Raw genomic sequence first — 18,296 nt, 5'->3', positions numbered from 1 at the left:
TATTGTCAGGTAACACTAGCCCAGAAGCATTAAGATCCGGGCCTGGGGAAACTTCGCATTATTTTAGTTTACTTACTTTCAACAGCTTTTTATCAGGAACTCGGAAACGGTTAAATCAAATGTCACTACCCTTCCACTGCCATGACCATGAATTCTTCATGATGCATTTAATTTTTTTTAGAAAGATGATACTTTAAAGAATTTCCCTCAAAAATAATAAATAACATGCTTTTAGAACCTGATGCCTTTACAAAAAACAAAATGTTTTTCTTTTATGTTCCTAAAATCGAGATGTACTGGAAAATGTCACTTATTGTTCTGCCAAAAAGAAAGTCTGAGTATAACTAAGATATCATCGTTTTTACATGTTCCAAATCCCCTCTATAAAGAAGATCCTATGAAATGGACTAAAAGGGAAAAAAACGGATTTTATCCCCATTAATGATACTGCTGTTTCTTGAAGAAACAAGGGTAAACACAGTAAATTTGTGTTTATTAATTATTTTAAACTGACAGCACAGAAGAAGAAGGTGTATTCTGTATTCCTGATGTTTCTTCTCATGTGGAAGAAACTTCACTAGAGGAACACTTCTGGCTTCTGCCTCCCTCCTTCACAGAATATAACACACATCCTTTCTGGTGGATGAGTTGGAGGAGCTCAAGGGAAGGGACCTAATGTGTTCATGTCAGTCCTTGTTTTGGGGGTTTTGTTTTGGTCTTTTTTTTTCTTTCTTTGTTTCCTTTTTGAGGAGCTCGTTGCCACGTTGATGCTCTTACCCTACTCACGGGGGTAAGGTATGTGGTCTTTAGCAATGTCAGTAACTGCCTGGCTACATTGGCTATTGTTACTCATCAAAGACAAGTTCAGCAAAATTTTGATCAATAAAAAAAGTTGACATTTTGACAATTGAGCATGTGAATACCTATGAACAAAATAGTAAGTCATATATTTAATAAATAAATATTTTCTCTAACTCTCATAGGTGCTTTTAGAATGCTCACGTTAATGAGAAATTTTTCACTATATTATATAAAAACAAACTATTAAAAATAAATACTATAATGTGGCCATTTCCCCCTTAATGTCTGGGAAAACCTTGACTATATTAGTTGTAGAGGAGCATGGGCTAATGTAATTAAACTAGTAATTAAAATGTGGTAATACTTTAATAAAATAGAAGCATACTAAAAACTGTATATTTTTTCCTTTCTTCCTGTATCTGGAGTTTAGAAATGTAGTGTGCATCTTTAGAATCTTTTTTTTTTTTTTAATAGCAAGCTACCAGGCAGATTGTACAGATTAACACTGGTTAAACAAATGATTATCATTTTAAATGAAAAACTATATAGCAATAAGGACATTCTGCATTTTAAAAATTACCTTTTACATCTTTAATTGTTTTAAACTGATATTAAAAGTAGATATTACAAGATGAGAATTAAAATGAATATTTTATAAGCTAGTAAGTATGAGTAATAGGTTAATTAGAATTTCAAGTATATTACCTGAAGCTGGCAAAATTCTAAATTTGAGCCACTCACTGTACCTAGATAGCTAGACTTAGATACAGCATAATTTTTAAATACTATACACAGACAGTATTTATTACTATATTCACACACTTCAGATAAAAGAATATAAAGCACTTTACACAACGACAATTAATGATCAGCACAGAGGTATGCTGGCTATTTCAGAGCAAATTAGGGCATATAAATAAGAGAGTGGTTTGGCTTATTTGCATTTCCATAAGAAATTTCTTAAAAAAATCAATTGATCTGTCCAGCTTTAATGATGAATTTTACTATGCCTTGTAAATGCAGCAGTTATAGCTACAGAACTGTTGGGCACAATTAACAAGAATGAATTAAGCATTACCATGTGTCACCAATCGCACTATGCTCTACACTTCGAAATTTTCACCACCTTCACAGGTGGAATCAACTCAGCATCCTGCTCCTACACCTCTTTTCTTAATTTCCTCCAGCATCACTGTATTTTAATTCATCTGAGCTGGACTACATGCAGAGGATTTAGCAAATTCCTTTATGAAGCAGTCCCCTGGGCCAGGGAACATTCTCTTCTCTCCAGGATACAGGATTATCTACCAGGTCATGTACAGCGATCCTATCCTGACCATGTTTGATCTACTACCTGAACAGATCTACTCAGCAGTCATTCCTTATGCTATTGATCTTTTGTTTTCTGAATGACTCAGAGATTTTGCTCATCACTGAAGTTTATATATGACAGCTATAAAAGCAGATTACAGTTTACTCTATAGCCTTCTGTCCTCCAAACATTTACATAGCTAAATGAAGTACTCTAGCATGAAGGACTCCTTGTGTTAAGACAGGTACATGTTTGGAATCAGAGGCTTATCATTTGGAAGAGCTCATTTATTTTCATCATGCAGCCTACCTAAACTTCGTTTTTATGTGACTATTCTATTTTCTGAAGGTGAGAGTCTCACATGAGCCATTCTCCATGTAGCCACACTCCACTCACTGCTTCCCGCACATCTTCATCCATTCCAAAGGGGCAGAGATGAAAATCACAACCACCTGGGGTCTTAACAGGTGCACCCAATTCCCCAACAGTCCTTCCATTCACCTGTGGCTATCATGCTTGATCACTCAATGGAAGAATGAAAGAGCCATCAATGTGGGTAGTTGTGACATAGCAAAATGGCACATAATTTTATATTTCCTGCCTTTCATAGTCACTTGGCTACTGCTTCTATTTGATCCCTTTATAGCAGCATTACAAGCAAGCTCTATGTTTTTTTAAAAGTACAACTTATTTATATTTGTTTGAAAGACAAGTGCTAGCAGCAGTAGGTTATTGCTGGATTGAATCTTTCTCAACTAGAATTTTCAATAGTCTACCTTACAACTATAACTTGAACATAGCAGAGTTGGAATTCTCAATGATATTTCACCATAATTCTTAAAGAAGCACACTGGATAGAGGGTACTGGGGATAGTAAGTTTCTCTTCAATATCACTAGGCAAAATTAATACGTGGTTACATTTTTATAACTTCACTTTCACAAAAAGTTACCTGAAGTTACCCAGGTTTTGAACATTTTTTAATTTCCTAAGTACAAGTTACTTTAATACACTATTTCAAAACTTCCCTTAAAAATGGATGAGATGGAGGAATCATATTTACACAAATATCTTCTGAAATAATGATCATTTAAGATTTTTCTATTTTTCATAAAAAATCTTCCTTTCTCAAATGCCTTCATAAAACCTATTTCTTTCTGATGATTAAGAACAAATGAAATTTAGGATAGCAGTGTAATAAAGTTGATTATAGCTTTAGACAATAACATTACTAGTGTACAATACAGGGTTAGCAGCTTAGTAGGACTGAAATATTTCCACATTAAAAAAAAATACATGGTGGTCACCTGGGTGGCTCAGTGAGTTGAAGCCTCTGCCATCAACTCCGGTCATGATCCCGGGGTCCTGGGATCGAGGCCCGCATCTGGCTCTCTGCTCAGCGGGGAGCCTGCTTCCTCCTCTCTCTCTGCCTGCCTCTCTACCTACTTGTGATCTGTCTGTCAAATAAAAAATAAAATCTTTAAAAAAAAAACCATGGTGTATTAAAAATGAGAAAATATTTCCAAGTTAGAAAGCCACTGGATTTTATGTTCCTTATACAAAGTAGGAATTTAATGTGTCAAAACTTAGAATTTTACAGTTTTTGTCATATTCTAAAATAAAAAAAAAGTAAATTACAACATAATTCAGAGCATACCAAAATAATTCAAAGCAAAGCATCAGAAGTGAGTTGGGGGAAATTGGAGGGGAAGACAAACCATGACAGACTGTGGACTCTGAGGATTTTGGAGGGGAGGGGGGTGAGAGGTTGGGTGAGTCTGGTGGTGGGTATGATGGAGGGCACCTTTTGCATGGAGCACTGGGTGTGGTGCATAAACAATGAATTCTGGAACACTGAAAAGAAATAAAAGAAAGAAAGAAAGAAAGAAAGAAAGAAAGAAAGAAAGAAAGAAAGAAAGAAAGAAAGAAGAAAGAAAGAAAGAAAGAAAGAAAAGAAAGAGAAAGAATGAAAGAAAGAAAAGAAAAGAAAGATAGATGGATGAAATCTTAAAATGCTTTGTTACTCATTATGTCATTAAGATTAACAAAGGACCTGATAAAGGCAAACCAGTGATAAAGGCAAACCAGTGATCAAGGATTTTAAAAAATCATGGGACAGTTTTAGTTTTAAGAATGAGGTAGAACTAAGGACAAGGCAAAAAGACAGCATCTAGGATCAGGTATAATTTCATGGCTTTGAACTCTTTCCCTCCCTACAATATAAAGGAAGTTTTTTGTTTTTTAAACTAAATTATATGAAACAAAGGGTAAATAGGGACCACTGTTCTAGACTCTGAGCAAATGAGATTATAATTTTGAGCCCTAAGGACATTCAGACAACAGGAACACACTGCAGGACCAGTAAGAGATAAGCGGCTTCAGAAGTCTATAGGGAAATTACCTTATTTTCCAGATTTGATTCTGCAGTCTAACAATGGAATATATATTTGAAGAAAAGGGATGGAAAAAAAAGAAAAATAATGTATTTATAGAGCAAATTTATTTATGAGGCAAGTGATGTGCTGAACGTCTTTTGTAGACCACATTACAGTATTTCAAACTACAATGCCTCTGGGAAGGCAACTCATTTTTCCCAATCTAGACTCATTACACCTGGCCTCCTCTTGGCACTTGAAGACAAACCCTTTCTATTGCTGACTCCTCGGTGCTGTTAAGCACTCATTGTTATGGGTTGAAATGTGTCCCCCCAAAAACATGTCGGTGTCCCATAGTATCTCAGAATGTATCCTTATTTGGAAATCAAGTCTTTGTAGAGGAAAGAAAGTTAAAGAGATTATTATGAAGGACCCTAACCCAAAATGACGGGTGTCCTTATAAATGGGGAAAATTTAGACACAGAACACAAGAAGACAAGAAGCATCATGTGACCATGAGGGCATAGATTGAGGAGATACTTCTATAAGCCAATGAATGCCAAAAATCACAAGCAAACCACAACAAGCCAGTAGAAAGGTATGGAAGGAATTCTCCCTCACAGTCCCTGGAAGGAACCAACCCTGCCGATACCTTGATCTTAAACTTGAAGCCTCTGTGAAACTATAAATTTCTGTTGTTTGAGCTACTTAGTTGGTGGAACTTTCTTACAACAGCTCTAGGGAATTAATACAGTCATTGACTATTTATAAATTTGATAAAAATTGGAATTCACAACTCCATAGGATTTATATTATTGTCCCCATTCTAGAAAGAATAAAGCTGATCTTCAGTGATTTTTAAAAATATGTTCATGATCAACTAATTCCTAAGCCTTAGAGCATGTGTGTCATATAAGAAGATATCTATAATTCAGGAGATTATGCCTTTACTAACACAGCTCTTCTTCAAATGCCAGTATCAAACCATCAGGATAAAGACGGTAGTGGAAGTGAGGGCTTGCCTAAGAAAAATATGTGGGAAAAGACGGGCCCTGTGATGCAACACAGAAAAAGATTCACAGGGCTATTTCCTAAAAATAACTCCACCCGACTATATAGAGGAGTCAGAGTGGCAGGAGAGAACAAAGGTACAGGAGATGGTGTAGCAGGAGAATAGGAATAAATATAAATTAGTATCATTGTGAGGCATACTATAATTCTCACAAAAAAGCACCATTTAGAAAATGTATTCTGAAAACCAACTGAGAAAGAGCTGAAATTATTTATATACATAATTTCCAATTAGAATATCAAAATTTTAATTAGCTTACAAAAATTCAATACTGACTTAGATATAAGACCCTGAACATTTGAGGGAAAAAAGTAAGCCAACAAATACGTAAATGTATTAGAATATTTATCTCAATGCCTTTGCCTTAATACATTACAGAGTAAACAAGTGATCATTTTTTACAAAGTTAAAACACTTTATATCATTATCTTGATCTGATTTGAAAATACATAGGGTTTTGAATCATACTTGTCAACAGAGACAGCTCTGATTTCTGAAATATTATAAATGAAAATGCTTTTGAAACTATCTAGTCCTTTGAAAATATTGTGCATTATTTCTCTAGAATCTACCTCTTGCTCTCCTTCCCTAATATTGCTCATTCAAATAACACATGCCCAAAATCCAGAATTGGTTTTGTTTCCCTCATACATTCACTTTCTTAGCAATGTCCACTTATTCTTCATCACCTTCTTATATTATGTATCCCAGACTCTTTTTTACCCCTAAAAAAGGAACTTCCATTACCTTTTATGAGACTTCCAAATTATTTTTTAAATGTATTACCTGCTCCCAGTTTCCTTATCACACTTATCATTCTCATTACTGCTTGACAAAATTTCTAAACTAAAGCCTTTCCCCTCTCTGCTCGGCAGGGAGCCTGCTTCCCTCTCTCTCTCTCTGCCTGCCTCTCTGTCTGCTTGTGATCTCTCTCTGTCAAATAAATAAATAAAATCTTAAAAAAAAATAAAGCCTTTCCTCTAGCTTCTCCTATTGAATGTTTAGCAATTCCTACAATCTTTCAGTATAAAATCTAAAAATCCTATCTTTTACATTTTAAGACTCATCACATGAGTAACCTCAAACAATTCATCTACTCACTGTTACAAAAATAAATGTTACATTTATAACCTCTATAATTTAGTGCCCATCAACACTTAGAACACACTTGGAAATTTCTATCAATTCATTTCCTATAATGAAAAGTACGAGAAACTACTAACAACAACATCAGCAACAACAACAAAGAATATAAACCTACCAGAGGAATGAGCTCAGAGTTGTAGCTTCGTGAATTTATATATATATAAATATATATAAATATAATATTTATATTATAATATAGATATAATATAAATATATATATATCTTAATAATTACTATTTGAATCTGAAAATCACATGCCAGAATTAATGTATTGGTAAACATTAATAATAATGGCAACCTATTAGAGAATTAACAAATTATATATCATATAGTTTTGTTTTGAACTAAGCTATATTAAAAATACAATTTACTGGGGTTTCTCAGTGGCTAAGTCACTTAAGAACCTGACTTTTAGGGGCACCTGGGTGGCTCAGTGGGTTAAAGCCTCTGCCTTCGGCTCAGGTCATGATCCCAGATCGAGCCCCAAATTGAGCTCTCTGCTCAGCAAGGTGCCTACTTCCTCCTCTCTCTGCCTGCTTCTCTGCCTACTTGTGATCTCTGTCTGTCAAATAAATAAATAAAATCTTTTAAAAATGAATAAATAAGTAAATAAAATCAATTACTGTCATAATCTATGGGAAAGCATTCTTTTAAAAAGTCCTCTTTCTAGGGTCTGCCCAACAAGAAGAATCTAACAATTTTAAATAGGTATGCCCCTAACACAGGAGCAACCAACTATATAAACCAATTAATAACAAAATCAAAGAAACACATCAACAATAATACAATAATAGTAGGGGACTTTAACATCCATCTCACTGAAATGGACAGATCATCTAAGCCAAAGATCAACAAGGTGTACATCACAGATGTATTCAGAACATTCCATCCCAAAGCAACAGAATACACATTCTTCTCTAAAGCACATGGAACATTCTCCAGAATAGATCATATCCTGGATCACAAACCAGGTCTCAACCGGTACCAAAAGATTGGGATCATTCCCTGCATATTTTCAGACCATAATGCTCTGAAGCTAGAACTCAATCACAAAAGGAAAGTTGGAAAGAACTCAAATACATGGAGGCTAAAGAGCATCCTACTATAGAATGAATGGGTTAACCAGGAAATTAAAGAAGAATTGAAAAAATTCATGGAAACAAATGAAAATGAAAACACAACTGTTCAAAATCTGTAGACAAAGCAAAGGCAGTCCTGAGAGGAAAGTATATAGCGATACAAGCCTTTCTCAAGAAACAAGAAAGGTCTCAAGTACACAACATAACCCTACACCTAAAGGAGTGAGAGAAAGAACAGCAAAGAAAGCCTAAACCCAGCAAGAGAGGAAAAATCATAAATCTCAGAGCAGAAATTAATGAAATAGAAACCAAAAGAACAGTAGAACAGACCAATGAAACTAGGAGCTGGTTTTTTGAAAGAATTAATAAGATCGATAAATCCTTGGGAAGACTTATCAAAGAGAAAAGAGAAAGGGACCCAAATAAATAAAATCATGAATGAAAGAGGAGAGATCACAACCAACACCAAAGAAATACAAACAATTATAAGAGCATATTATGAGCAACTCAATGCCAGCAAGTTTGACAATCTGAAAGAAATGGGTGCATTCCTAGAGACATAGAAACTACAAAAACTGAACCAGGAAGAAATAGAAAACCTGAACAGACCCAATACCAGTAAGGAGATTGAAGCAGGCATCAAAAATTTCCCAACAAACAAGAGCTCAGGGCAAGATGGCTTCCCAGGGGGATCCTACCAAACATTTAAAGAATTAATTCCTATTCTCCTGAAACTTTTCCAAAAGAATAGAAATGGAAGGAAAACCTCCAAACTCCTCTTATGAGGCTAGCATTACCTTGATCCAAAACCCATCAAAGACCCCATCAAAACGGAGAATTACAGACCAATATCCTTGATGAACATGGATGCAAAAATTCTCATGAAAATACTAGCCAATAGGATCCAACAGTACATTAAATGGATTATTCACCATGACCAAGTGGGATTTATTCCTGGGCTGCAAGTTTGGTTCAACATCTGCAAGCCAGTTAATGTGATACAATACATTAAAAAAAATAAAAAGAACAAGAACCATATTATACGCTCAATAGATGCAGAAAAAGCATTTGACAAAATACAGCATCCTTTCTTGATTGAAACTCTTCACAGCCTAGGGATAGAGGGTACATACCTCAATATCATCAAAGCCATCTATGAAAAACCCACTGCGAATATCATTCTCAATGGAGAAAAACTGAGAGCTTTCCCCCTAAGGTCAGGAACATGGCAGGGATGTCCACTATCACCACTGCTATTCAACACAGAACTAGAAGTCCTACCCTCAGCAATCATACAACAAAAAGAAATAAAAGACATCGAATCAGGTAAGAAGAAGTCAAACTCCCACTCTTTGCAGATGATGGGATATTTTATGTGAGAAACCCAAAAGACTCTATTCCAAAACTGCTAGAAGTCATACAGGAATTCATTAAAGTGGCATGATATAAAATCAATGCACAGAAATTAGTTGCATTTCTATACATCAACAGCAAGACAGGAAAAAAAAAGAGAAATTAAGGAGTCAATCTCACTTACAATTGCATCAAAACCATAAGAAACCTAGGAATAAATCTAAACAAAGAGGCAAAGTAACTGTACTCAGAAAACTATAGATAACTTATGGAAGAAACTAAGGAAGACACAAAGAAATGGGAAAATGTTCCACGCTCATGGATTGCAAGAACAAATATAGTAAAAATGTCTATGCTACCTAGAGCAATCTACACACTTAATGCAATCCCTGTCAAAATACCATCAACTTTTTTCAAATAAATGGAACAAATAATCCTAAAATTTATATGGAATCAGGAAAGACCCCAAATAGAGGAATGTTGAAAAATAAAACCAAAGTCAGTGGTATCACAATTCCAGACTTCAAGCTCTATTAAAAAGCTGTAATCATCAAGATAGTATGGTACTGGCACAAAAACAGACACATAGATCAATGGAACAGAATAGAGAGTCCAGAAATAGACCCTCAACTCTATGGTCAACTAATCTTCGACAAAGCAAGAAAGAATGTCCAATGGAAAAAAGACAGCCTCTTCAATAAATGGTGCTGGGAAAACTGGACAGCTACATGCAGAAGAATGAAACTGGACCATTTCCTTACACCACACACGAAAATAGACTCAAAATGGAGGAAGGACCTCAATGTAAGACAGGAATCCATCAAATCCTTGAGGAGAACACAGGAAGAAACATTTCCAACCTCAGCTACAGCAACTTCTTCCTAGAAACACTGCCAAAGACAAGGAGAGCAAGGACAAAAATGAATTACTGGGACTTCATCAAGATAAAAAGCTTTTGCACAGCAAAAGAAGCAGTCAACTAAACCAAAAGACACCTGACAGAATGGGAGAAGATATTTGCAAATGTCATATCAGATAAAGGGCTAGTATCCAAATCTATAAAGAACTTATCAAACTCAACACCCAAAGAACAAACAATTCAATCAAGAAATGGGCAGAGGACATGAACAGACATTTCCGCAAAGAAGACATCCAGATGGCCAACAGACACATGAAGAAGTGCTCCACATCACTCGACATCAGGGAAATACAAATCAAAACCAAAAGGAGATATCACCTAACACCAGTCAGAATGGCTAAAATTAACAAGTCAGGAAATGACAGATGCTGGTGAGGATGCCGAGAAAGGGAAACTCTCCTACACAGTTGGTGGGAATGCAAGCTGGTGCGGCTCTCTGGAAAAAAGTAAGAAGGTTCCTTAAAATGTTGAAAATAGAACTACCCTATGACCCAGCAATGGCACTACTGGGTATTTACCCTAAAGATACAAATGTAGTGTTCTGAAGGGGCACATGCGCCTGAACATTTTAGCAACAATGTCCACAATAGCCAAACTATGAAAGAACCTAGATGTCCATCAACAGATGAATGGATAAAGAAGAGTGGTGTGTATATATATAAAATGGAATACTATGCAGCCTTCAAAAAGGAAATCTTGCTATTTGCAATGACATGGATGGAACTAAAGGGTATTATGCTAAGCAAAATAAGTCAATCAGAGAAATACAATTATCATATGATCTCTCCGTATGATGAATTTGAGAAGCAGGACGGGGGGGCTGGTGGGGGGGTAGGGAGGGAAAAAATGAAACAAGATGGGATCGGGAGAGAGACAAACCCTAAGAGATTCTTAATCTCAAGAAACTGAGGGTTGCTGAGAGTTGGGGGATAGGGTTAGGGTGGCTGGGTTGTGGACATTGGGGAGGGTATGTGCTATGGTGAATGCTATGAAATGTGTAAGCCTAATGAGTCACAAACCTGTACCCCTGGGGCAAATAATATATTATATGTTAATTAAAAAAAAAAACCTTGGGGCGCCTGGGTGGCTCAGTGGGTTAAAGCCTCTGCCTTTCACTCAGGTCATGATCCCAGGGTCCTGGGATCGAGCCCCGCGTTGGGCTCTCTGCTTGGCGGGGAGCCTGCTTCCTCCTCTCTCTCTCTCTGCCTGCCTCTCTCCCTACTTATGATCTCTGTCTGTCAAATAAATAAAATCTTAAAACAAACAAACAAACAAAAAAACTTATGTTCTAACATAGTTCCAAATTAAAAAAGAAAACTTTGATGAATCTATATTTTATCTGAACTAGAAGGAAATATTGAAATAATTAATATGACTACAAACATCAAAAACTGAAACAATTTATACATTGATATGCATATTATAATTTAACATAAAAATATTTAAATAGATTAAAATCCATATGAAAGAATGCTATGTACTATGCATGTAGAGAAGTAATATATCTATTTCCCTTAAAAATACTGCTCTCCATAGTTGCAAAATGCTGAAAAAAATCATGTTTATCAACACTGATTAGAATTTAACTTGCATGTATGTGAAATTCTATGGGAATATCTCTCTGCATCTATTTTTTTTAAAGATTTTATTTATTTATTTGACAGAGAGAGAGAGAGAGATCACAAGTAGGCAGAGAGGCAGGCAGAGAGAGGGGGAAGCAGGCTCCCCACTGAGCGGAGAGCCTGATGTGAGGCTTGACCCCAGGACCCTGAAATCATGACCCAAGCGAAGGCAGAGGCTTAACCCACTGAACCACCCAGGTGCCACTCTCTGCATCTATTGAAAAAGAAAGAAACACTCCAAGATTCAAGTGGGAATTCACACATACAGAAATGTGACTCAAACTGTACATATGCTTTAAATACCAGAACTACTTCAGCATTGATCTCATCAGAATCTCCAATTACACTCATTATTTGCTCTCAATAATTGGAAAAAAGTAATAAACCTGGGGTTTTGAGATCTTTAGATAATTGAGGTATTGAAATTAAGTTAAAAGTAAATATACAAATTATCTATAACTTTTCTACTCAGCAATAATTACAGAGGCATGGGGTTGATATAAAATCCTAACATTTAATAGTAGTAATTTACTCTGTTTTGTGCCTTTCAACTTAAAATTGTTTCCATGCTCTGCCATATTTAGAAAAGGAAAAAACATAAACATGAGGGTTTTCTTCAGATTATTAGAAGAGAACAATTTGTGGAACATCTTAACAAAAACAGAAAGTTCTGAAAATTGGCTCCATTCTTGATTAGCATTTTGACAATCATTTCAATATTCATAGTGAGTATCAGAATGTGAATCTGTTATATATTTCTTTGACTTGTTCAGCTCTGAAAAATGTCATTTCTGGCAAATTATACTCTAGAATATGACAGTCTATAGAATTGACACAAACACAAAACTAGTAATTCAAGTTGCTGAATTTCTAGCAGTGTGCTGGTTTTAAAAAGGAGATATATATATATATATAATGTACATAAATATTATAGACACATACTATGGAAGATAGAGGACTGCACTTGGAACAATGGCTCATAAGAAAGTAAGTTCCCAGTAATTTTCTGGAGGAAGAAAAAAGGAGCAAAGTAAATTTCTTCAGCTCTTAAATAATAGCACATACAATAATCCTAGCACAAGAAATGAAATAGGTCTTGTATTTTAACAATAGAGATTTGTGGACAGTATAGCCAAAAGGAATATGGCAGTAAAACGTATCTTACATTTAAAACTCAAATAGAAAGGATAATGAAGTTGAATTCACAAGTTAAAAAGGTAAAAGGCAATACAAAAATACGTGAAACAGTATAAATAAATCTATAACTATTGGACGATAGGGCCTCTCAGGGATTCTATTACTAAGAAGTAATATTAGATAGCTTGCCACCATGTCCATCCAGCTCATGCTTCTGATACTAACATTTTGTCTCTTGGGAATAGGCATAGGGCTCTGTGCTTCAACCTAAATGCTCATCCTTGTTCCCCACCCCTCTCAGAGTCACAGGAAAGACTTGGCTAAGGTACGTAGGCTTATTTGGTTTCTGCACCGTGGCTTATTTGCAGAGGATAATGCTTTAAAGTGGTCCCGCTCATTATCATAGCAGGTAGGGAACACAGAATAGAAGAGGCTAGGTTTGGGAGGAGGCTGCGGGGGTACGCTCTGGCCACCTTGGCACTCTTCTCCATTCACATTATTTCATCTTTTGTTTTATACGTCCTCTTCTTTGCTGAATTCAGTCTCTGAGTGGGACAGCCAATTCGGCACTGGTGATTGATAAGAGGCACAATAACCTGAATCTCATCGTTCATGGACTCTGGTATGGGGAGATTTATCCTCTCTTGGGAAAACTGTACACCAACAATTGGTTCTCTCGAAAACTCAAGCTTGAACTGAAGGTTTGCTTCCTTTCATAGCGTAAGGAATGACTCAAACTTTAGTTAACACACCACAACATTATGCTTTTTATTCTTTTTCTGCTCCTAAAATCTCCTGTCTCTGGTCCACTAACCATCTGAGTTTCAAAACACAGCAAGGGACGGCTTAATTAGCTGCTTTACTGCTCATAACAAGGATGGACAGCATCCTTGCTGGGAAAGAAAGAGCTTTACCTTACACCTCGGGGAAGTCAAGATTTTGTTGCCGATCTCTGGCAATATACTATAAGCTAAACCAGTTTCTGTTTCAATATTTCAAGTAATTGATACCCAATTAAATAAACATAAGCAAAAAGGTTTAAGTTTATAGGCATACATGTTTAGGGAGTCTGGGGTACTTGTGTCTTCAGAGATCAATCATGTAATCCGAACTTTCATCGTTCTGCACATCTCTCTGTGGGGTGGACCAAGAATGACGGCATCCAGCCTGACATTTCCAAGTGAATAATTAAGCTTGGCTCTTCCTCTCACTGCCCAAATAGTACTCCTAGTGAAGAGCCTGAGTGATGCTTTCTGAGTATCATGACTTGAGCCATTCATTTAGCCAAAGGAATGAAATACTGTGCTCAAATAGAACCAGAGCACATGTCCACCCTTAAGAAAGAACAGGGACCTGTGGGTGCTAGGCATTATGCTGGTTTATTTTAGATATCAACCTGACTAGGCCACAGTATGCAGACATTTGGTCAAAGGTGTCTCAGTAGACTGTGGATAGAGCAGATTACCCTCCGTCATGTGGATGGGCCTCTCCCAGCTGAAGATCTTGAGAGAAAAAAGACTGAGGTTTGCGACGGAAAAGGGAATTCAGCCAGCAGATGGCCTTCAGACTCAAGCTGTAACATCAGCTCTTCCTTAGGCCTCCAGCCTGTTCACCCTGTAGGTTTTGGACTTCCTGGTCTCTACAACCAAGTGAACCAATTTCTTAAAATCTTCTTTTTCTTCTGTCAGTCTCTCTAGATAGATAGAACTATGCAATTGCAGAACTTCTATTACATATATTTTATTATTGGTTCTGTTTCTCTGGAGAACCCAAGAATAAGCATCATGATTGGCAGGCTCCCAGAGCTGTGGATTTATTGGACGTGAGGAATAACTTATATTTGAAGAGATAGAGAGTAGAACAGATGTCCCCTACAATATCCCAAGAACTCTCCTAATCATGTTAGATAAGGATAAAGGGGGAAATAACATGTCCCCTCAAAAACTTTCCAATGGGTCACGTGGGTGGCTCAGTGGGTTAAGTCTCTGCCTTCAGGTCAGGTCATGATCTCTGGGTCCTGGGATCGAGCCCCACATTGGGCTCTCTGCTCTGCAGGGAGCCTGCTTCTCCCTCCCCCTCTGCCTGCCTCTCTGCCTACTTGTGATCTCTCTCCCTCTAATAAATTAATTAAAAGCTTTTAAAAAAAAAACTTTCCAACAATTAGGTAGTGTAAGTATGAAAGTATTAAACACAAATAAAACTCAAATCTCTCCTTCAATCAAACAGCATTTAAGATAACTTTTAAAAAGTGGTAAAATAAACCACATGAGAAATATGAGGAAAGCACAATGGATGCAAAGTAACAAATATTGTCATGTGTGAACTGACACTTCAGTTAAACCTTGAAGAATAGAGAGAATTTCAAAATGCAGATGTGAGAGATAATATCTGTTTCAGGGACAAGTCATAATGCAAGGAAAGGAATGGGGAAAACATCACGTGAAATATTCAGGAAAGTGTTTAATGAAAATAGAGTTTGGGATGCTGGATGTCTCAGTTGATTGAGCATCTGATTTGGTTTTGGCTCAGGTCATGATCTCAGGGTCATGGGATCAAGCACCATGCAGGGCTCTCCCTCTCCTCCCCCTGCTCACATGTTCTTTCTCTCTAAAATAAGTAATACATTTTTTAAGATTTTATTTATTTATTTGAAAGAGAGATAACAAGTAGGCAGAGAAACAGGCAGAGAGAGGGGGGAAGCAGGCTCCCTGCTGAGCAGAGAGCCCGATGCAGGGCTCGATCCCAGGATCCTGAGATCATGACCTGAGCCAAAGGCAGAGGCTTAACCCACTGAGCCACCCAGGCGCCCCAAATAATAAATCTTTTTTTTAAAGTTTTAATTTATGAAAAAAAAGTTTGTATTGAATTTGAACTTTAAAGAAATATACATAATATTTATAAGGACATATATACACATACACACTAAAAATTATTAATGAACTCCTGTTTTCTAAATATATATGGAAATATATAAAGTGAGTTAATATATACATAAATATAGAAACTAGCTTTGCTGCAGAGAGGGCCAGAAGCACTAATAACTTAGTAATGAAGTATACCTACCACCCAGACGTTGGTCTCATTAAAAGGAACCAGAATTTCTTTGGAGAAGTGATTAATTCCAGCATTAGAGTAGGGAAAATATAAGGTAAATCTGGAACACCATTTTGTGATGACAGAAAAGAAGAAAACACTTTTTAAAAAAAGTGTAGAGGAGGCTTATTTAAAGAATAGAAGAGCCAACCTGAAGGAGTTCCAAAGGACTTGAAATAATTTTAGAAACAAATTAACAAATACCCATGAGTCTCTAGTGATATAAACAAATATTTGGATAGTTAAATATATAAAGGAAAACAACTTTTCCTCACAGAATTCTAATTACAAAAAGAAGAAAACAGAGAATAACCAAGAAATAAAAAACATCACAAAAATGCATGTTCTGGATAATGCACGTTGATGGATGCTAAAATTAATGGGCAAGTTTATATAGAATTAGGATTTTCAGAGTCTCAAGGAATCTCCTCCAAGATACTTAACTATGAAGAGAAATATAGTGAATTTAGGGTGGACAAACTCAGTAAACACCCACTGAACTAGTAACCCACTAATAATAAGATATATGAACATCCTTAATCCCTTGATATAATAGACTAGAACATGACATAATTTCTATGGTATTCTTGCAAAAAGTGCATAATCCAACCCTACTCTGATCCTGTAGAGATAGCAGACAAATCCAAATAAGAGAGTCTACAAAATGATCTTTGAGTATCAAGGTCATGAAGTACAAGGGAATCCTGAGGTCATAGCCTGGAGAAGTTTAGGGGGAAAGGATTACACGCAGTAGGGCATCTTCAGCGGAATACTTGGGTATAAAGAACATAACTGGAAAACACTAGAATGAGTCCCATGCTATAGTTAAGAAAAATATACCAATGCCGGGACACCTGGGTGGCTCAGTCAGTTACAATTCCGACACTTAATTTTGATTCAGGTCATGGTCTCAGGGCTGTGAGATTGAGCCCCACAATGGGCTCCATGCTGGGGGTGGAGCCTCCTTAAGACTCTCTCTTTCCCTCTTCCTCCACCCCCCAACCCATCCTGCCAGCTCTTGCACACCCTTCCTCTCTCTCAATATATATATATATATATATATATATATATATATATATATATAAAATAAAATACAAATATGTCAATGTTAAAATCATTTTCTTCATAATTATACTCTGGCTATGTAAAATAATGTCATTAGGAGACGAGGATGAGGGATATAAGATAACTTTACATACTTTTCTGCAGCTTTTCTATAAGTCTGATGTAAATTTGAAATAAAAAGGTTTTAAAATTCTATGTGTGGGGGCACCTGGGTGACTCAATCAGCTAAGCGTCTGACTCTTGCTTTCAGTCCAGGACGTGGTCTTAGAGTCCTGGGACCAAGTCTTGTGACAGGCTGTGCGCTGAGCATAGAGCCTGCTTGAGATTCTCTCTCTCCCTCTGCCCCTCCCTAACCCCTACTCATGCATTCTCTCTCAATAAATAAAATCTTAAAAAAAAAAAAATAAAATTATATGTGTATATAAACATGTGCATTCATGACAATCGTTTGCATTTTACGGTCCTGTAGCCTCTATACATACACCATTTGAAAGTTCCTACAGAAGGAAAGTCCTCCTGGCCTCTATTTCCTGAATTATAACTATCACTGATGACAACCTCATTTCTAGCCTAACAACATAAAACTGCAGCATCATTCTAGCAGCTGAATAATTAAAAATATATATCACATAATACAGTGGGATGAAAATTTTACTGCCATAAATAGTGAAATAGCTTTTCCATTTTATTCATAAGCATAATCAGTAGCAAAGTCATTGCTAAAGAAAGCTTTCTCTCATGCCTGTGTTTGTCATTGTCACTGACACATTTCTGAACAATTCAAAGTGTCTAAATGCATGGATTTATTATCTAGAAAAGCTTATCAGAATCGGTGCATGTTGGCTACAAGTAACAGGGTATTTTAAAAATAATTTATATTGTGTTTTGTTTCCCAAAACATGCTGATACAAGCAATCCCGAGTAGAAGAGGGTAAGAGGCTAAGTAGCAGCAAAAGGCACCATAAGGAAAAGAGAATTTTTTTTTTAAGTATCATTTGATGAAAACTTTGGATACCCTGCCCAGAAAATTGCCTCAATCCACTCATACAACATATTTGGGGGTTACTGGGTTTAGAGTAAGCTATGTGATTTTAGTGTTGAATATAGCAGCACTTCTATGCAGAACAATGAGACAATACTGATCTCTATCAGTTAAATTATAGGATCTTTTTATGTGACCATTTTCATTAAACTACAAATCAATCACAGTAAATGAAATCTGGCATCAACCTAGATATTTAATTAATGTAACCAATTGTTTGTATTAAGAGCTTGATCAAGACAAATGAATTAGGCACCAATACACTTACCCAAAAGTACATT

The sequence above is a fragment of the Meles meles genome, chromosome 12 (assembly GCF_922984935.1).
Source record: "Meles meles chromosome 12, mMelMel3.1 paternal haplotype, whole genome shotgun sequence".
Taxonomy (NCBI): Eukaryota; Metazoa; Chordata; class Mammalia; order Carnivora; family Mustelidae; genus Meles; species Meles meles.
Note: the sequence above shows the minus strand (reverse complement) of the source record.